Source organism: Dermacentor albipictus, unplaced genomic scaffold (assembly GCF_038994185.2).
Source record: "Dermacentor albipictus isolate Rhodes 1998 colony unplaced genomic scaffold, USDA_Dalb.pri_finalv2 scaffold_38, whole genome shotgun sequence".
In the NCBI taxonomy this organism is placed as follows: Eukaryota; Metazoa; Arthropoda; class Arachnida; order Ixodida; family Ixodidae; genus Dermacentor; species Dermacentor albipictus.
This window is the reverse complement of record NW_027225592.1, coordinates 1,772,358-1,786,968: the sequence shown is the minus strand read 5'-3', so window position 1 is coordinate 1,786,968 and position 14,611 is coordinate 1,772,358.

Here is a 14,611-nt window from a genome sequence, read left to right as displayed (position 1 = left end):
GACCTACTGTTCAGAGCTAACGCCTGTTTGTTGGACTCGGCCAATAAACCTCCTTACATTATTATTATTATTATTATTATTATTATTATTATTATTATTATTATTGTTGTTGTTGTTGTTGTAGTTGTTGTTGTTGTTGTTGTTGTTGTTGTTGTTGTTGTTGTTGTTAAAAAACAGCAGATGTTAGAGCTTCATAAGTTTTAAACAGGTCTTACACGTCCCCTTTCGATCACAATCGAGTCCGATATGGATCGAAATTTCTGTCTGCGATTGGCTCCCTTCCGCAGATTGAGCAAGGAAGTCAAACGCGACCAGACATTCAATCCGAATTTGATCGCGACCAGAAATCGCCATCAAAAGTGGGCAGTGTGACACTCGTAGTAAGTGTCCCTTGTGTATTCGCACTCTGAATTGTTTCTTTTTTTTCGGAGATCAGGTAGCAGGTAATGACACATGTAGCTTGCAGTGCTTGTCCTGTCATCGCTAAAACTAACACAGAACAAAAGAAACCGCCACCATCCCCATTGTGTACTTATCCTTCGTTTTGATTTTTTACTAACGAGCTTCCGAAGGACAGTTCGTTGCAGTTTTTAGACCTTAACCTAACACTTAAGAGTGATCACGTTTGCTGTGCGTACCTCCCTCGAGGTAAAAAAGAATTGCTACAATATGACTCAGCGCACTCTAAGACTGTGAAGCGTGGAATCGCCTTACTTTGCCTCGAATCGGCTCTGCACAAGTCATGCGTGCATGTAATGCAGGCGAGTTTTTTCCATCAACTTGAAAGACTTCAAAAAGCAGGCTACCCTCAGTCTGTCTTAAATGCCGTGGTCGAGTCCCTCCTACAGAAGCTGCAAACAACCGCTGCGAATGGGAAAACGCACTCGAAGGAAAGGGAGCGAGTAAAGCCAGAAGTAGTACCTTATGTGCACCGTGTGAGTCATAACCTCAATAAGGTTGCTACCAGATATGGCATTCCGGTTGTCTTTTCAGCTCCCAACAAGTTAGCTCAATTGTGTCCCCGGATCACACGCGAGGGGCCGCGGGGCTGCCAGAAGCAGTACGCCAAACATTTCAGGGACTGCGTTGAAGGGGTGGTCTACGAAATACCCCTAGATTGCGGCAAGTCATACGTCGGGCAAACGGGACGTTTTATTAATGACAGACTGAGGGAGCACGCTAATAGCATCGGCAAGAATGAGAACGCGCATCTTCCTGCGCACTGTTAAGCCTGTCGTTGTAGGCCATGCTTTGAAAGAGTATTGATTCTTGGCAGAAGTAGGGACCAAACTGCAAGGGAGTTGTTGGAAGCGTTTTATATTAAAAAGAAAGGGTCTGATTGTGTCAGCGATACATCTATCGTATTATATTCAGCAGAAATGTGCTTCATCCAAAGCATGTTATCATGACCACGTTGTACTGCCACACCTTGGCTCCCTGCGCATGAGCGGAAGTTGTATTTTCTTCTTTACGTTTGTTCAGGCTGTCATTAAACAGTTGGTAGTTTGGCGCTTCACTGTCTCCCTTTCTTCTGTCCCTTTTCCAGAAATGTATTTTGCGCCACAAAGTATACCTAGGAAATCTAAGCACCAACTTGCCCAAGAAGAAGTCCTTTTGGGACCGCTGAACAGCCTGTAAAGTATTACTATTTAAGTTACGTAGCCTGCTCCGCTACGCAAATCCTCATTGTTTTATGTCTCTACTATGCCCCCAGGGAACTAATTTACCATACTTTTGCTCCAGTGCTATGTTTATTTTCGTGCAGCGGACCTTCTGAAATACTACAGAAGCATTCGAAAATATTCGCATTACAAATAGTAACCATTCGATTCGAAGGCTTGATCAAAAGGATCCTATTCGATTTGTTATTTGAATGTTTGCAATATTCGCACACCCCTTATACAAATCATCGTCCTGAGCGATTATATAGCCGGGAAAAGAAAAGCAAGGCAGTGAGGACCATAGAGGCCAGGTGTCCGGCCAGCCTTTCTTCTCCTGACACTTTTACCGCTCATTACAATGCTCCACATGTACCACTAGTTATGCGCCACTCTGCAGTGCCAAAAAAGATCCCTTCAAATTTATCCGGTGCTGGGAGGAATAGAACCCGAAACAGACATATATTGACAATCATGTTGTTTGTATTTGTATTCTTAGCTGTCTTCGCACTGCGTTGGCGTATCTTGGATCTGGTTAACGTGTAACCACTTGCACAAAAAAACGGTCACTTACGTGACTCATCGATGACGTGTGAATATGAAAATTGTATCAAACGACAGCTTTCCATGACGAGAACACGTAGGAATAGTCAGCAACAAGTACTTTTGTCACTGTCGCCCCCACTAAGCCGCCACCAAGTGCCACCTAACTTGACTGCTACCCCTTCGCCAGATGGCGCGAAGTGCCCTAGTTGGAGATGGAGGACAGCTGGGTTGGAGAAGCAGGGAGTGTAGAAAGGCACCGGCCCCAGTGAGTCTGTCGCCGGAGTCTTGGACGTGTGTTTTGATGAAGCCGTAAATATTCGCTGCTAATAGGCCCTATCCCTGGTGCTAGTATGAAAGAGCAACAGACAAACTGAAGTGAACGGTGTGTTACAGTGTATCCAATGCTGAAAAATAAACGGCCAACCAACTGTTGTGTTCAAGCAGACAAGGTCAGCGTGACTGCGCGCGAAATAAATACGAAGAAGATACGAAATCAGAGAAGTATGAAACTGAGAAATATAGAAAAAATACAGCATAAGTAGGTAGAATTGACATTCATTTAGTTGTCTCATTTGAACCATAATGTACGTTGATGACCTTTTAATAAAGTCTGCTACCGGGCCCGGGCTAGTTGGTACATGACCTCTACCAATGGTTTTAGGCGCAAAAAAATAAGATACGGGCAACAGAATAAAAGACACTGACAGGCGCATGGAGATGGACGTTGACCTTGTCTTTTTTAGCATCAGCACTTGGTCGACTTTTCGGTTCTTTCATTAAACCGGGCGGTTAAAATTAAGCTTTACGATTTTCTTAAAATTAAGCACTGGGAGGCACGTGAAGACCACCTTTACAAATAAGTTATGTGGCCAGGAGGACACATATTCAGATGATAATTATCGCCCAATTGACTACAATAGAATAATTAACTTTTTATTGACTGCAGTAAGTTTGTATGTTTGTAATCAATAGTTAGAGGTAGCCGTGTTTCTACACAGTCTCACTTAGAATTCTTTTAGCATATCCCTGCTAGAAATTTTAACTATCGTTCGCATGCTCACGTATGCAACCGAGTCAGCAGCGACGCAAACTCCTGCCTGATGTGGCGTGGCTGTTGCGTGCAGTGTTTAGAATGACAACAGGGCGGATGTAGATGCAAAGATGATGACTGTTCCCCTTCCCCTGTAGGCTCGCGAAATGAAGATATGGCTGCGCCGTGTGCCGTGCAGTTGTTGCTCTTAAATTCAATAAAGTTTACAGTACTTGAAAATCAGCAGTCACTTTTTTTGCGTAGCCGAGACAAGTACCATGCCCGCTCATCTAGTGACAAATACGCACGCGCACTGCCCTCCGGATTCTCCGCTCGCGTCATTATCTCGGCATCGTAGCTGCCGCCATTGTTACAGGCTGCGCGGTAGGGTGTTACGACAGCGGTTCCGGGTTCTTCAATGTTTTATTTCACCAGCCGAGAGGGGAAGAATTAAGTTGGCTGGCACAATCAGCCTTGTATGCTCTGAACGCAACCACGTTAGAACCCAGGAGCCATATGCATGACACTCACGCAGGTTGTTTCCTTTCGCAGCCGGCGGTCGTTTGCGTTCTCAGAACGGCGCCAATTTTCGAGACAGGGACAGATGCGGACGGCACGCTTTCGCCGCGATGCCCAGGATGTATGGACACTTTGCGCACAAGAGCATGTAACTAAAAGCCAAGCGGCCGCCTCGCCGCGCGCATGTCGCTCAGCGGGATGTAGGCGCGTTCTTGCCACGGCTGGCGGCGTTCCCGTGGCGGTGGGGTTCACGCCGTCGAGCATACGTATGTAAAGGGAGAGCTCGTAGCCGCGTCGCGCGGGTGTACGATTGTGCAGCATGACCGTGGTTGGTGGCTGCCGCGGCGATTTATGGTTTCGCAGAACATGCCAGCGTACCGGGCCGGCTGCACCAAGGCGTGCGGACCCCGAGCAAGAGGGCCATGTGGCGTTCGTTTAAGTGATCTTGAGCTGTGTGTTCCAAAACCCGGACTAGTAAAGGTGGCGGTCACACAGTGTATTGTTGATGGTCCCGCCTACTTTAAAATAAAAATGATTGGTAGAATGTTAGCGAGGAAGCCGAAAATAAGAGCACCGCCCCAATTCACAAGGGCATTTAAGAGAGAGTGTATAGAGAAAAAGGGGGAGGCAAGGGAGCCGGTAATCGGCCGCCGCCACTCGATGTACACGACTTTGTCTTAATAAACCTGTGTATTTCTCAGTTGGCCTCCCTGAGTGCAAAGTGGCGCTGGACGGCACCGATCGTTCCTTGGAGATTCGTGTGCCTGGAATACCTGGAAGTGAAGAAACTAGAAGGGGGATGGTTATCATCTTCGGAATGCACCGTGTAACCGCGCAAACAACAAAAGACAAAGAAGGAAACACACAGGACCGGCGCGCCTCTCCTGTGTGTTTCGTTCTTTGTCCTTTGTTGTTTGCGCTGTTACACGATGTATTCCAATATCGACCACCAACTAGCCCGCCTATACCTGTTAAATATCATCTTTGCCAATGCCTCCGTCCCGATGTCAGACTAAACACCACACGCAACAGCCGTGTCACACTAGGGAGGAGCTTTGCGCCGATCCTAACTCTCTTGCATGCGTAATCATGCGAACCACAATTAAAATTTGGGGTCGAATCTCTCGGAGCCCAGACGCGCTAGAAGTATTCTTGCAACTGACATTGAGAATACGACTGCCTCCAACTTTTCGATACGTACTCGCTTACTGTAGTTAACAAAAAGATAATTACTCAATATTAGTTAATCGGGCTGCTAACAGCGATAATTATTGTCTCACTTCGTGTCCTCCTAGCCACATAATTTATTTACAAAGGTAATCTTCGCGTGCCTCCCAGTGCCTAATTTTAAGAAAACCATAAAACCTAATTTTGAACACCCGGTATATTCACACACTAGCTGCACGTAGACTTCGCTGTGGCGCCGCCAGACGTGTCCAGCGATAGAAAGTAGCCTGCTGGCTGGATTCGCACCTCAAGACGGCATTGGTGTCATCGCAATTAGGTCGGCTTTTTTGCCGGAATTTGTTATCAGTTGTAATAAAATATAATTTTCTTGTACGTCGCTCTATCTACCAAGAATTAATTTTTTTTATTTTCCCTGGAAAAAACGTTGAGCAAAATGTGCGCCGCAACAACTCGCGAGGCACATGAAATATTTGAACGTGTCACTTCAAAAACATTTTAGCCACTAAAATGTTCTAGCTTCTTCAAGTGGGCTGTCAAAAAAAAAAAAGGAGTGCCTTCATATAAGACTATGAGTCGCCGCTCCGCCTGAAAGGCGACGCATTGCTAGCGACAGCAAAAGATTAAACGACACGAAGTAAGGTTCGTAGTTTGATAAGCCGCGTAAATTACAATAAATATTCGCTTACTAACTAACGACCACGGTGTCATGAAACAAACAGATCTCACTCGATGACCGCGAGCACTCGCTGTCACGACGGTGGCGTGAGGAATAGCGCGCTAGTGGGGAGCGAAGGCTTCGTGCGGCCTCTAGTTTCACCACGTCTCCGAAAGTGATCTTGTCGCACTTGAACTTCGATAGCAAACTTCACGGCGATGACGACGGCAAAAATTTGCCTGCATTGTCGATAGGATTCTTGTCGCAATAAAATGCGATTACTTGCATCCAATCCGCAGTGGCATATCGCTCTAGAGCATGCCCCGTCGCTATAGGAGAGCAAGATATTTGCGGGAAAACACGCGTCACTCATCATAAAATTTTGCTTACACATTGTATTCGAAAGTGAGTGGGCGTTGTTTGTCCAGAATAATAGATGCGGCTTCTGTGTGAACGCATTGATTAAATCTGACAACGTTTTATTGGAACCACGGTGCTAAAGTGAACGCGAGCTGCAAATCGTACCCGTACCAGAATTTTGGATGAACTCAACACGACCCTGAGCCAGTAATTTTGTAACATGCCTTAACTCGAAGCGAACGTGAACAAAAAAAAGTTCACCGATGATTACGATACTCTCTAAGTCGAAATTTGAGCGCAGCTCTCAATAAGTTTTCACTTCACGATATATTGACTGGCGCGGACAATGAGTCTCGAGCGGCAAGTTTCAAAAGGATCGAAGTGTGGCGTGGCTGCCTCGCTAATCGGGAGATCACGAGAAGCAGTGCATGGGTGACTCGTCGGCGCGATTCACAGCAGCCGCCGCAGACAGACCTGTGCTCATGCAGCGATTTGTTTCCATACATGGTATCGGTGGTGTCATCGGTAAACAGACGCCCACTATTCTGGCGCAAATCACGGAGCCATTGTCGCCGCAGAGCCCCGTTTTGCGCGGCACTACGCTTTCCTTCTCACGCTTTCGACATATACTTGTCCTCCGCTTTTCGCCTCATGGTTCCGCTGCACCCTCCTCGTCCGCTTTTCTCCTCGCGCTCTCTTTGTTATCGCCATCTTTCACCCACCGCCGCGCACCGCGTTCGCTGTTTCATCCTTCGCTACGCTCTTTCATTTGGTTAGGAGGGACGCCAATGGTTGCCCCTTACAAAAATACCTGTTGACATTATTCAGAACTTCTACCAACTTTCTATTTACATTACTGACAGTCTATGTGCATTTACGTTCTAGTAACAGTTGTTCATACAATGTCTAAATACTTCTTTCCTACTTTTGTATAAAGAACATTTTAACTACACTGTTAAAAGACTTCCTTCTTACTTTTGTATAAAGAATATATTAAATACACCGTTAAAAGACTTTCTTCTTATTTTTGTATAAAGAAGATTTGTTCGTACACCGTTGAAAGACTTTCTTCTTACTTTTGTTTGAAGTACGTTATTTCATACACCGTTAAAAGCCTTCCTACTTACTTTTGTATAATATATATTTTAAGCACACCGTTAACGTATATTCTAGCTTTTGTCTCAGTAACAACTTTAATACTCCGTCGAAAGGCTCGTTGTTTTTGTGTAAAGAATGTCTTACTATACATGAACAAAATATCTTTTTCTGCAGGACTTGTATTCTCAGTACGTCACCAGCTCGTACTGTTTGCTGAAAAATATTTAGAATGGGAAGTAACTTCAGAATTTTCGATAAATTTTTTTAACACACATTAATGCCGATATATGACATACTCAGGAATCAAGCGCTTTGTTTTAAATAACGGTTCCAATCCAAATCGGTGACGAATTGTTGACAGAGTGCTGCTAAAATGTTTAAAGAAATATGTAAAAGGACAAATGCTCATATGAAATTACTGGTAAGTTTAAGGATATCCTATCAACACGTTTCTATTGAGTTGGTGGACAATTGTTTCTGGGGTGTCACTAGAGCGTTGTTAGGATGTATAAAGGCAGTTGGTAGGACTTCAATTGACTGTTGGTAGGTTCTAGTAACAGTAGTCTAAGGACGGTCTAAAAAAATGTTGCTATAAATTTTTATAAGTAGAGGGAAGCCTAAGAGCTGCATTCGAATAAGTCACCGTTTCGCCAGAGAAGCAAAGTATTAATGATGATAGGAAATTTTTACACAACTGTGGGAAATAAGGCCAGTAACTTTATCAGCTGCATAAACTGCTGCGAAGTTTCGCTCACTAACTAAATTCACAAGGAGGTGCACGTATCGGTCCGAACGACCCGAGCTCTCGATGCGCGTGACCCGAGCTGTGATCGAGGGAGAAGCGCCGCCAAGCTGACATTATCGACGTGGCTCTAGGCCAAGAAGGTTGTAGTGTCAGCATCGCACTGGCGACGGGAACCGTGGGGGTTCGCTCAAGTCCGTGATCCTGGCGGTACAAGGCGTGACCGTTGACATCGGCAACGTTCGAGCGAGGCTTACTTTGACCTGCTGCAGCCTCTCACAGCAGTGCCGGGCACTCCAGGCAGGTTCCTCCTTCAGAGGCCGACCAGCACGTGCGATTGTCCCCAGGGCGTCTTGCAGGCACTCGAAGTAGCGGCGGAACCTGGATTTGTGCCTAACCGGCGAGGACAGGGTGCCACGTCACCGACGGATTTCTGGACACCGGCATCAGAGACGGACGAGTTGACTCGCCAACACCAAGGCAGCAACGTTTACGGAGTCCGCAAGAACACTGACTATGACGAATATGCGACACGCATCAGACTCAGAAGATACGTGCGACGACAAAAGTCCGTAAAAACGGTCCTTTCCAGTATCATCGCAGCCATAGGCTAGGGTTGCGTGACTTTCGAGTAGAAAACGCCAAGGACTAACGTAGACTGGGATAAGGACATGTTTAGTGATTATTAAGCGGGTTACATAAGCTTTACGATTCCTTCGTTGTGTTTTAGTTGGAGTGAATCTTATTTTGAATTTGGGGTACAGTGTGATTAAACCTGCTTGCTTGGCTGCTCTGCGTCTCCCAACCCCATCTCTCGCAACATCCGCATGCCCCCGAGATCGGTGACGCACGACTATTGGCGAGCCTGCCAGGATCCGTTCCAGCATACGTTCCAGTATCCGTTCCAGGATTTCTTCCAGGATACGTTCCGGGATTCTATTCCGGCCCTGTCACTGATATTGGTGGCTTGGGCAAGGCTGTGAGAGGAGCGAGTGGGCTAACGCTTTAAGCTTGTGTTTAGTGGGCGAGGCTCTGAGTGTCTTTAGGCGTATGCGAGCAGAGGAGTCATCAGACTATGACAAGGTGAAGAAAATTTTATTGCAGAGATTCAGGTTGACCGCAGAAGGGTTCCGGGAGAAGTTCATGTCATGTAAGTCGGAAGATTCAGAAACAGGCAAGCAGTTCGCGTGTCGTCTAACAAATTATTTTTAGAGGTGGATAGAGCTGTCCGAGACGGACCAAACGTATGAAGGGGTTAGCGACAAAGGTTCGCGAAAATTTCTTTGCCAGGTGTTGCAGAAGTTTGGCAATATTCCTTAAAAGAAGAAAACTGACACCTGTGGAGCAGATGGCAGAACGAATGGACCAGTTCGTAGAGGCACAAGCATTGAGAAATTTGGGAAAGGGCTACAAGGATGCCCACACGACAGCAGTACGAGATATGAAGAACAAAGGGAAATTAGTAGACAAAGAGGACCGCAGAGATGTTTTCTGTTAACCAGGGAGGTCATTCAGCAGTGAACTGCCGAGTGAGAGGTAATGGTCACGAAACACTGGTGGTTTGCCAGTTGTGCCAAAAGAAAGATCACAGGGAAGGTGAATGCACAAATAGATCCGTGGATAAAAAGGCATGTATAATGAGGTCAACAGAGGATGAACAGAGAGTGCAAGACAAGCCTGTAGTAGACGGCGAGGTACAAGGACGCAAAGCTACAGTCTTGAGAGACACGGGAGCCAATACCATTTTAGTAAGAAGTCTAGTGCCACCAGAAAGCATGACCGGGTACTTTAAACCAGTAATCTTGGTAGATAAGTCCATTAAATATCTGCCAGAGGCAGGGATTCAAATATCGACACCCTTTTATACAGGGCTGGTCACAGCTAGATGAGTGGAGGACCCCCTTTATGATTTGATTGTGGGGAATGTACCTGGAGTGAGGAAGGCAGATGACGGAGACCCAAGTTGGACGAGGATAGGGAGGACGTGGAACAGAAAGAACACTCAGAAGTGCAAAAAGAGGGCATGCAACAGACAGACGTACCAGCTGCAGTACAAACACGAGCAAGCAGTAGTGGTACCAAATCTCTAACAGCATTGCAGGTTACAGCCATTAATGGATTAAATATAACCGCAGAAGAACTTAAAGAATTACAGAACAAGGATGCGTCAATACGAATGTGTAAACTAAAGATATGGGAACTGGTGCGAAGAAAAAGGAGTAGGACAGTAGTGGCGTTTATGAAGAAGAATAACCTATTGTACAGGAAGTGTGTGTTTAGTTTAGGTAGAGAAGTAGTACAGTTGATGGTTCCGAAGGGGCTGAGGGATACAGTACTAACAATAGGGCACGATAGTGTAATGGCAGGTCACCAAGGAATAAAGAACACGTTAGAAAGGGTCACAGAAGAGTTTTTGGATCGGGGTGCATAGTGATGCGAAACGGTGTGCGAAATTATGTGATGTACGCCAAAAAACGGTGGCTAAGGGACGTGTAGGAAAGGTGCCTTGAGGAAAGATGCCCATTGTTGAGCTGCCATTTCACAGAGTGGCGATTAATATTATAGGGCTTATTAGTCAAGGAAATAGGTATGGGCTCACGCTTGTGGACATACCCACCAGGTACCCCGATGCTGTAGCGCTGAAAACGGTAGATACCATTCAGGTGGCCGAAGCATTGTTCGAGATGTTTGCCAGGTATGGCGTGTCCAGGGAAGTTTTGAGCAACAGAGGCTCGAATTTCCCATCGAAGGTTATGAAGGAGGTAAATAGCCTGTTGTCCATAGATCAAAAGCTAACCACTACATACCACCCGATGACGAACGGCTTGGTAGAGAGGTTTAATGGAACGTTGAAGACAATGATAGGGAGGATGTGTCAGGAAAGACCAAAAGACTGGGATAGGTATATGCACACTTGTTCGCTCACCGAAGAGTGCCACAAGCTAGCTTAGGGTTTTCCCCATTTGAGATGAGATACGGGAGAGCAGTTAGAGGACCAATAATTATTCTGAAAGAGCTGTGGTCCAGAGAGCAATTAGACAATGAAGAAGAGACCACATACACGTATGTACTAGAACTCCGAAACTGATTGGAAGCAACCTGTAAACTGGCCCACGAGAAGTTGGCGCAACCGAAACAGATACAGAAGAAATATTATGACCGCAAAGCAACACACAGAAAGTTTTACCTGGGAGACAAGATGTTGGTACTACTGTCAACAAATAATAAGGTGCTTATGAAATGGAAGGGAACTTTTACGCTTACCCAAAAGAAAAATGAGTTGGACTATGACATCTCAGTTCAGGACCATAAGAAGGTGTTCCACGTCAAGTTGTTGAAAAAGTATGATGAGAGAAAGGTGATAGAAAAGAGGAAGAACGCGGAGAGGGCTAGAGTTTGCACGGTGACTGCTTAAGAGAAGGGCCACGGAGAGGTGCACACTTATATCGATAAGACCATGGGGTAGAGAGTGTTAGTTTGAACTAATCCGTAGCGGCAACGCATATAAAGAATTTGAGAGGGTTGATTCACACATTCGAGGAAGTGTTTTCAGATCCTCCCGGGCGGACAGAAGTAGTGCGGTGCGAGCTACAGTGTTTCAGAGAGGAACCAGTGCTTGTAAAGGAATATCCACTACCCCTTGCAATGCAAGTGATTGAAAATGAAATAGACGAGATGCTGAGGCAAGGAATCATAGAAAGGGCTAATTCTCCTTATAATTGTTGTTAAAAACTTTATTTAAACAGAGGTGTTCGGGCCACGTAGGCCCCTGGGCCCCTCCACGACCATAGTCCATTCAAGTGTTTATGTTCCGTAGGTCCATAGCACGGGCAGCCCGGCTGGTAGCGATGGTCTGCGTTGCCGGGTCCTCAGAGCGGAGCACGGTCTCCCAGTCCTCCCACTATGTTAGGTGCTCCAGGCCCCGCGCGGGAGGGTCCGCCGGGCAAAGCGAGAGGATGTGAATGGCGGATGCGAATGGTTCGGGACAGAGGGCGTAGGCGGGCGTGGGGAAAGAAGGATGGTAATGGGATAGGGTGACAGGGGAGGGGAGTGTGTGGGTCTGGAGTCGCCTCCACAGTGTCGCATGTCTGTTGTCTAGGGATGGGTGAGGTGGGGGGGTAGATCTGACGTGCTGCTCTATAAGCCTGTGTCAGATCGCTGAAAGAAACTGTAGCACCAGAGGCTCTGTCAGGCATTTTGCCTTTACCTCTGCCCCCTACACGGAGAGAATCCGTGAAACAAACAAAGAAAGAAAGAAAGAAAGAAAGAGTGCATGCGCTCCTTCGTGAATCCCGGATCGGAGGCCGCCTGAGCCCGGTTAATAGAACCTCGAGCTAAAAGGTTGGCGGCCTCGTTTCCGGGATTCCCGGAGTGCGCAGGCACCCATATCAGCTCCACATGGCGGGGTGGAGGTGCAACGGGCGAGTCCAGTATGCAAAAAGCAGGAACATGGACTCGGCCTCATGCAAAATTTAGTATAGCTGTTTTTGAATCGGTTATTATGTACCGGGCTTCCGTATGGCTGAACAACGTATTGAAAACAGACGCAGAACCGATCCCCAGGATAGACGTGGTAGTAGTAAGAGTGGCAAATAAAAAATATTTCTCAAAACTGCATTTGTCTAAAGGATACTCGCAGATTCCTATAGAAGAACCCTCCAAAGAAAAGACAGGTTTCTCTTGCTCGAAAGGACTACTTCAATTTAAGTATATGCCATTCGGTCTAAAGACAGCGGCAGCAGCGTTCACAAGACTGATGAGACTTGTCCTACATGGGGTGATGCACGTGGAACACTATATTGACGACATATGGTTGCCTCTGATATGCACGATGAACATCTTCACACCCTGGGAGAGCTACTAACTAGAGCAAAAGACGCGGTGTGATGATAAAGTTAACGAAATGCGAGCTAGGGTACAACGCCGTGGAATTTTCGGGGCACAAATAGGGAATGGGACAAGTCGAGCCCAAGGAAAATACCCTAGACAAGATACAAGCAGTGGGCAGGCCTAAGACAAAGAAACAAGTACAATCGTTTTTTAGGACTTACAGGATTTTATAGAGAATTTATCCCACAGTACGCTGAAGTAGCTGGACCATTGAAAAAGTTGAAGAAAAAGGGGGCAAACAACGTAGTGGAGTGGGGTGAACATCAACAAAGAGCCTTTGAAATGCTAAAGAAAAACTTAGCACATCCGCTGGTGCTGTTAGCCCCAGACATACGGAAGAAGTTTGTGCTACGCATTGATGCCTCCGATAAGACATTAGGAGGAGTACTCCAGCAAGAAAAAGACGAGAGACTCCATCCGGTATTTTTTTCTAGCAGGCGAATTAACAATGCAGAACAGAATTACTCAACCGTATAGAATGAGTGTCTCGCCCAATGGGCGATCAAGAAATTCCGTATCTATTTATTTGGCAAAAAGTTAGGGTGCAAACCACTCACCAGCCCCTAGAGTATTTGAGCAAAGCTACCTATTGGCAGAATAATGAGATGGAGCCTCACCTTGCAAGAATACTGCTTCCATATATAGCACATTAAAAGAACGACAGTATTTGGGGGCGGATTTCATGAGTAGAGTGAGGAAGTGATGAAGTGTCAAGAGTGTAACGCAAACGGAAGAAGTGAACACGTGTAAAGTGGTGGGAACACTGAACTCGCGAACGTTGTGAACAGTGCATGTGGTGAAATGTGCGTGACAGTGTAGTGATGTGTTGTGAGGCACGACGACGCAAGAAAGAACACCCAAGTCACAGCGGGACGATGGAATTCGCAACCAAGAAGACTGACAGAAGGCAGTTTTTTTTCAAAAGAACTCCTACAACGGAGACCCATGTCATATGTAAGAGGCATGCGGCGCAGAAAGGAAGAGGACGATGTGTATGTGCATTTCAAATATCCATAACGTTGTCGCGGATTCAATAGCAAAACAACGCTATCTAATCAGATTGCGCGCGTGAAGCGAATGCAGGCGTACATTCACGATGACATTTGAGCGCCCGAGTTTGCGCTGTAATGTCCGAGCATTCCAATCTGATGAACCGATGCCTTAATTCGTAAATCTTATTCAGAGGAAGCACTACTTTGCGCGCAGTGCCGTGCCTTGAGTGTTATTGTTTTTCCAACGCAAGCTCGCCTTATAATGAGTTAGATTCGTGACTCACTATTTTGTAACTGCCTTGTTCTTCACATCACGACAACGTGACAGTATAGACGTGCTCCATTTTAACTGAGTGAATACATGGAAATGGTTTTGGTCTTTTGTTGTGTGTACGTGTACACATTTAACGCAAATATTCATTATTCGTACGTTACTTTTCGATTGAGGAGGTTGTAAAATACAACAGCCTTATATTACCAGGAAGCCTTAAAAATAGAGAAAATTATATGCTTATTAGTCAGCCTTCACCTAATCTTGAAAAAGAAATTTCAATAAAAGGTGTCGTTCTGATTAATAAATGTTTCACCTGAGTTCACCCTTTGCAAGCTGATACCGACCTGAAAGTGGTTCTTATCGTGAACCCTTAAACAATTTTCAAACGTCTAACAAAGGGTCATTAGTCCGAAACCACCAGCTACCATAACTTACCTCGCCTATATTATTTTTATTTAGGCTTAGATAAGAAATCTTTACTTTTAATCAATGCATCAGGAATCCTAAAACAGGTGCCCGCGACCAGCCCGCGTCGGATCCTTTCATTTCGTACTTCGTCCTAGGCCACCGGCGAAGCAATCAGGCAGGTCACCGACAAAAGAAAGCGCAACATCATGAGAAGAGGAGAAAGAATGGAAGAGAGAAAAGCAGGGAGGTTA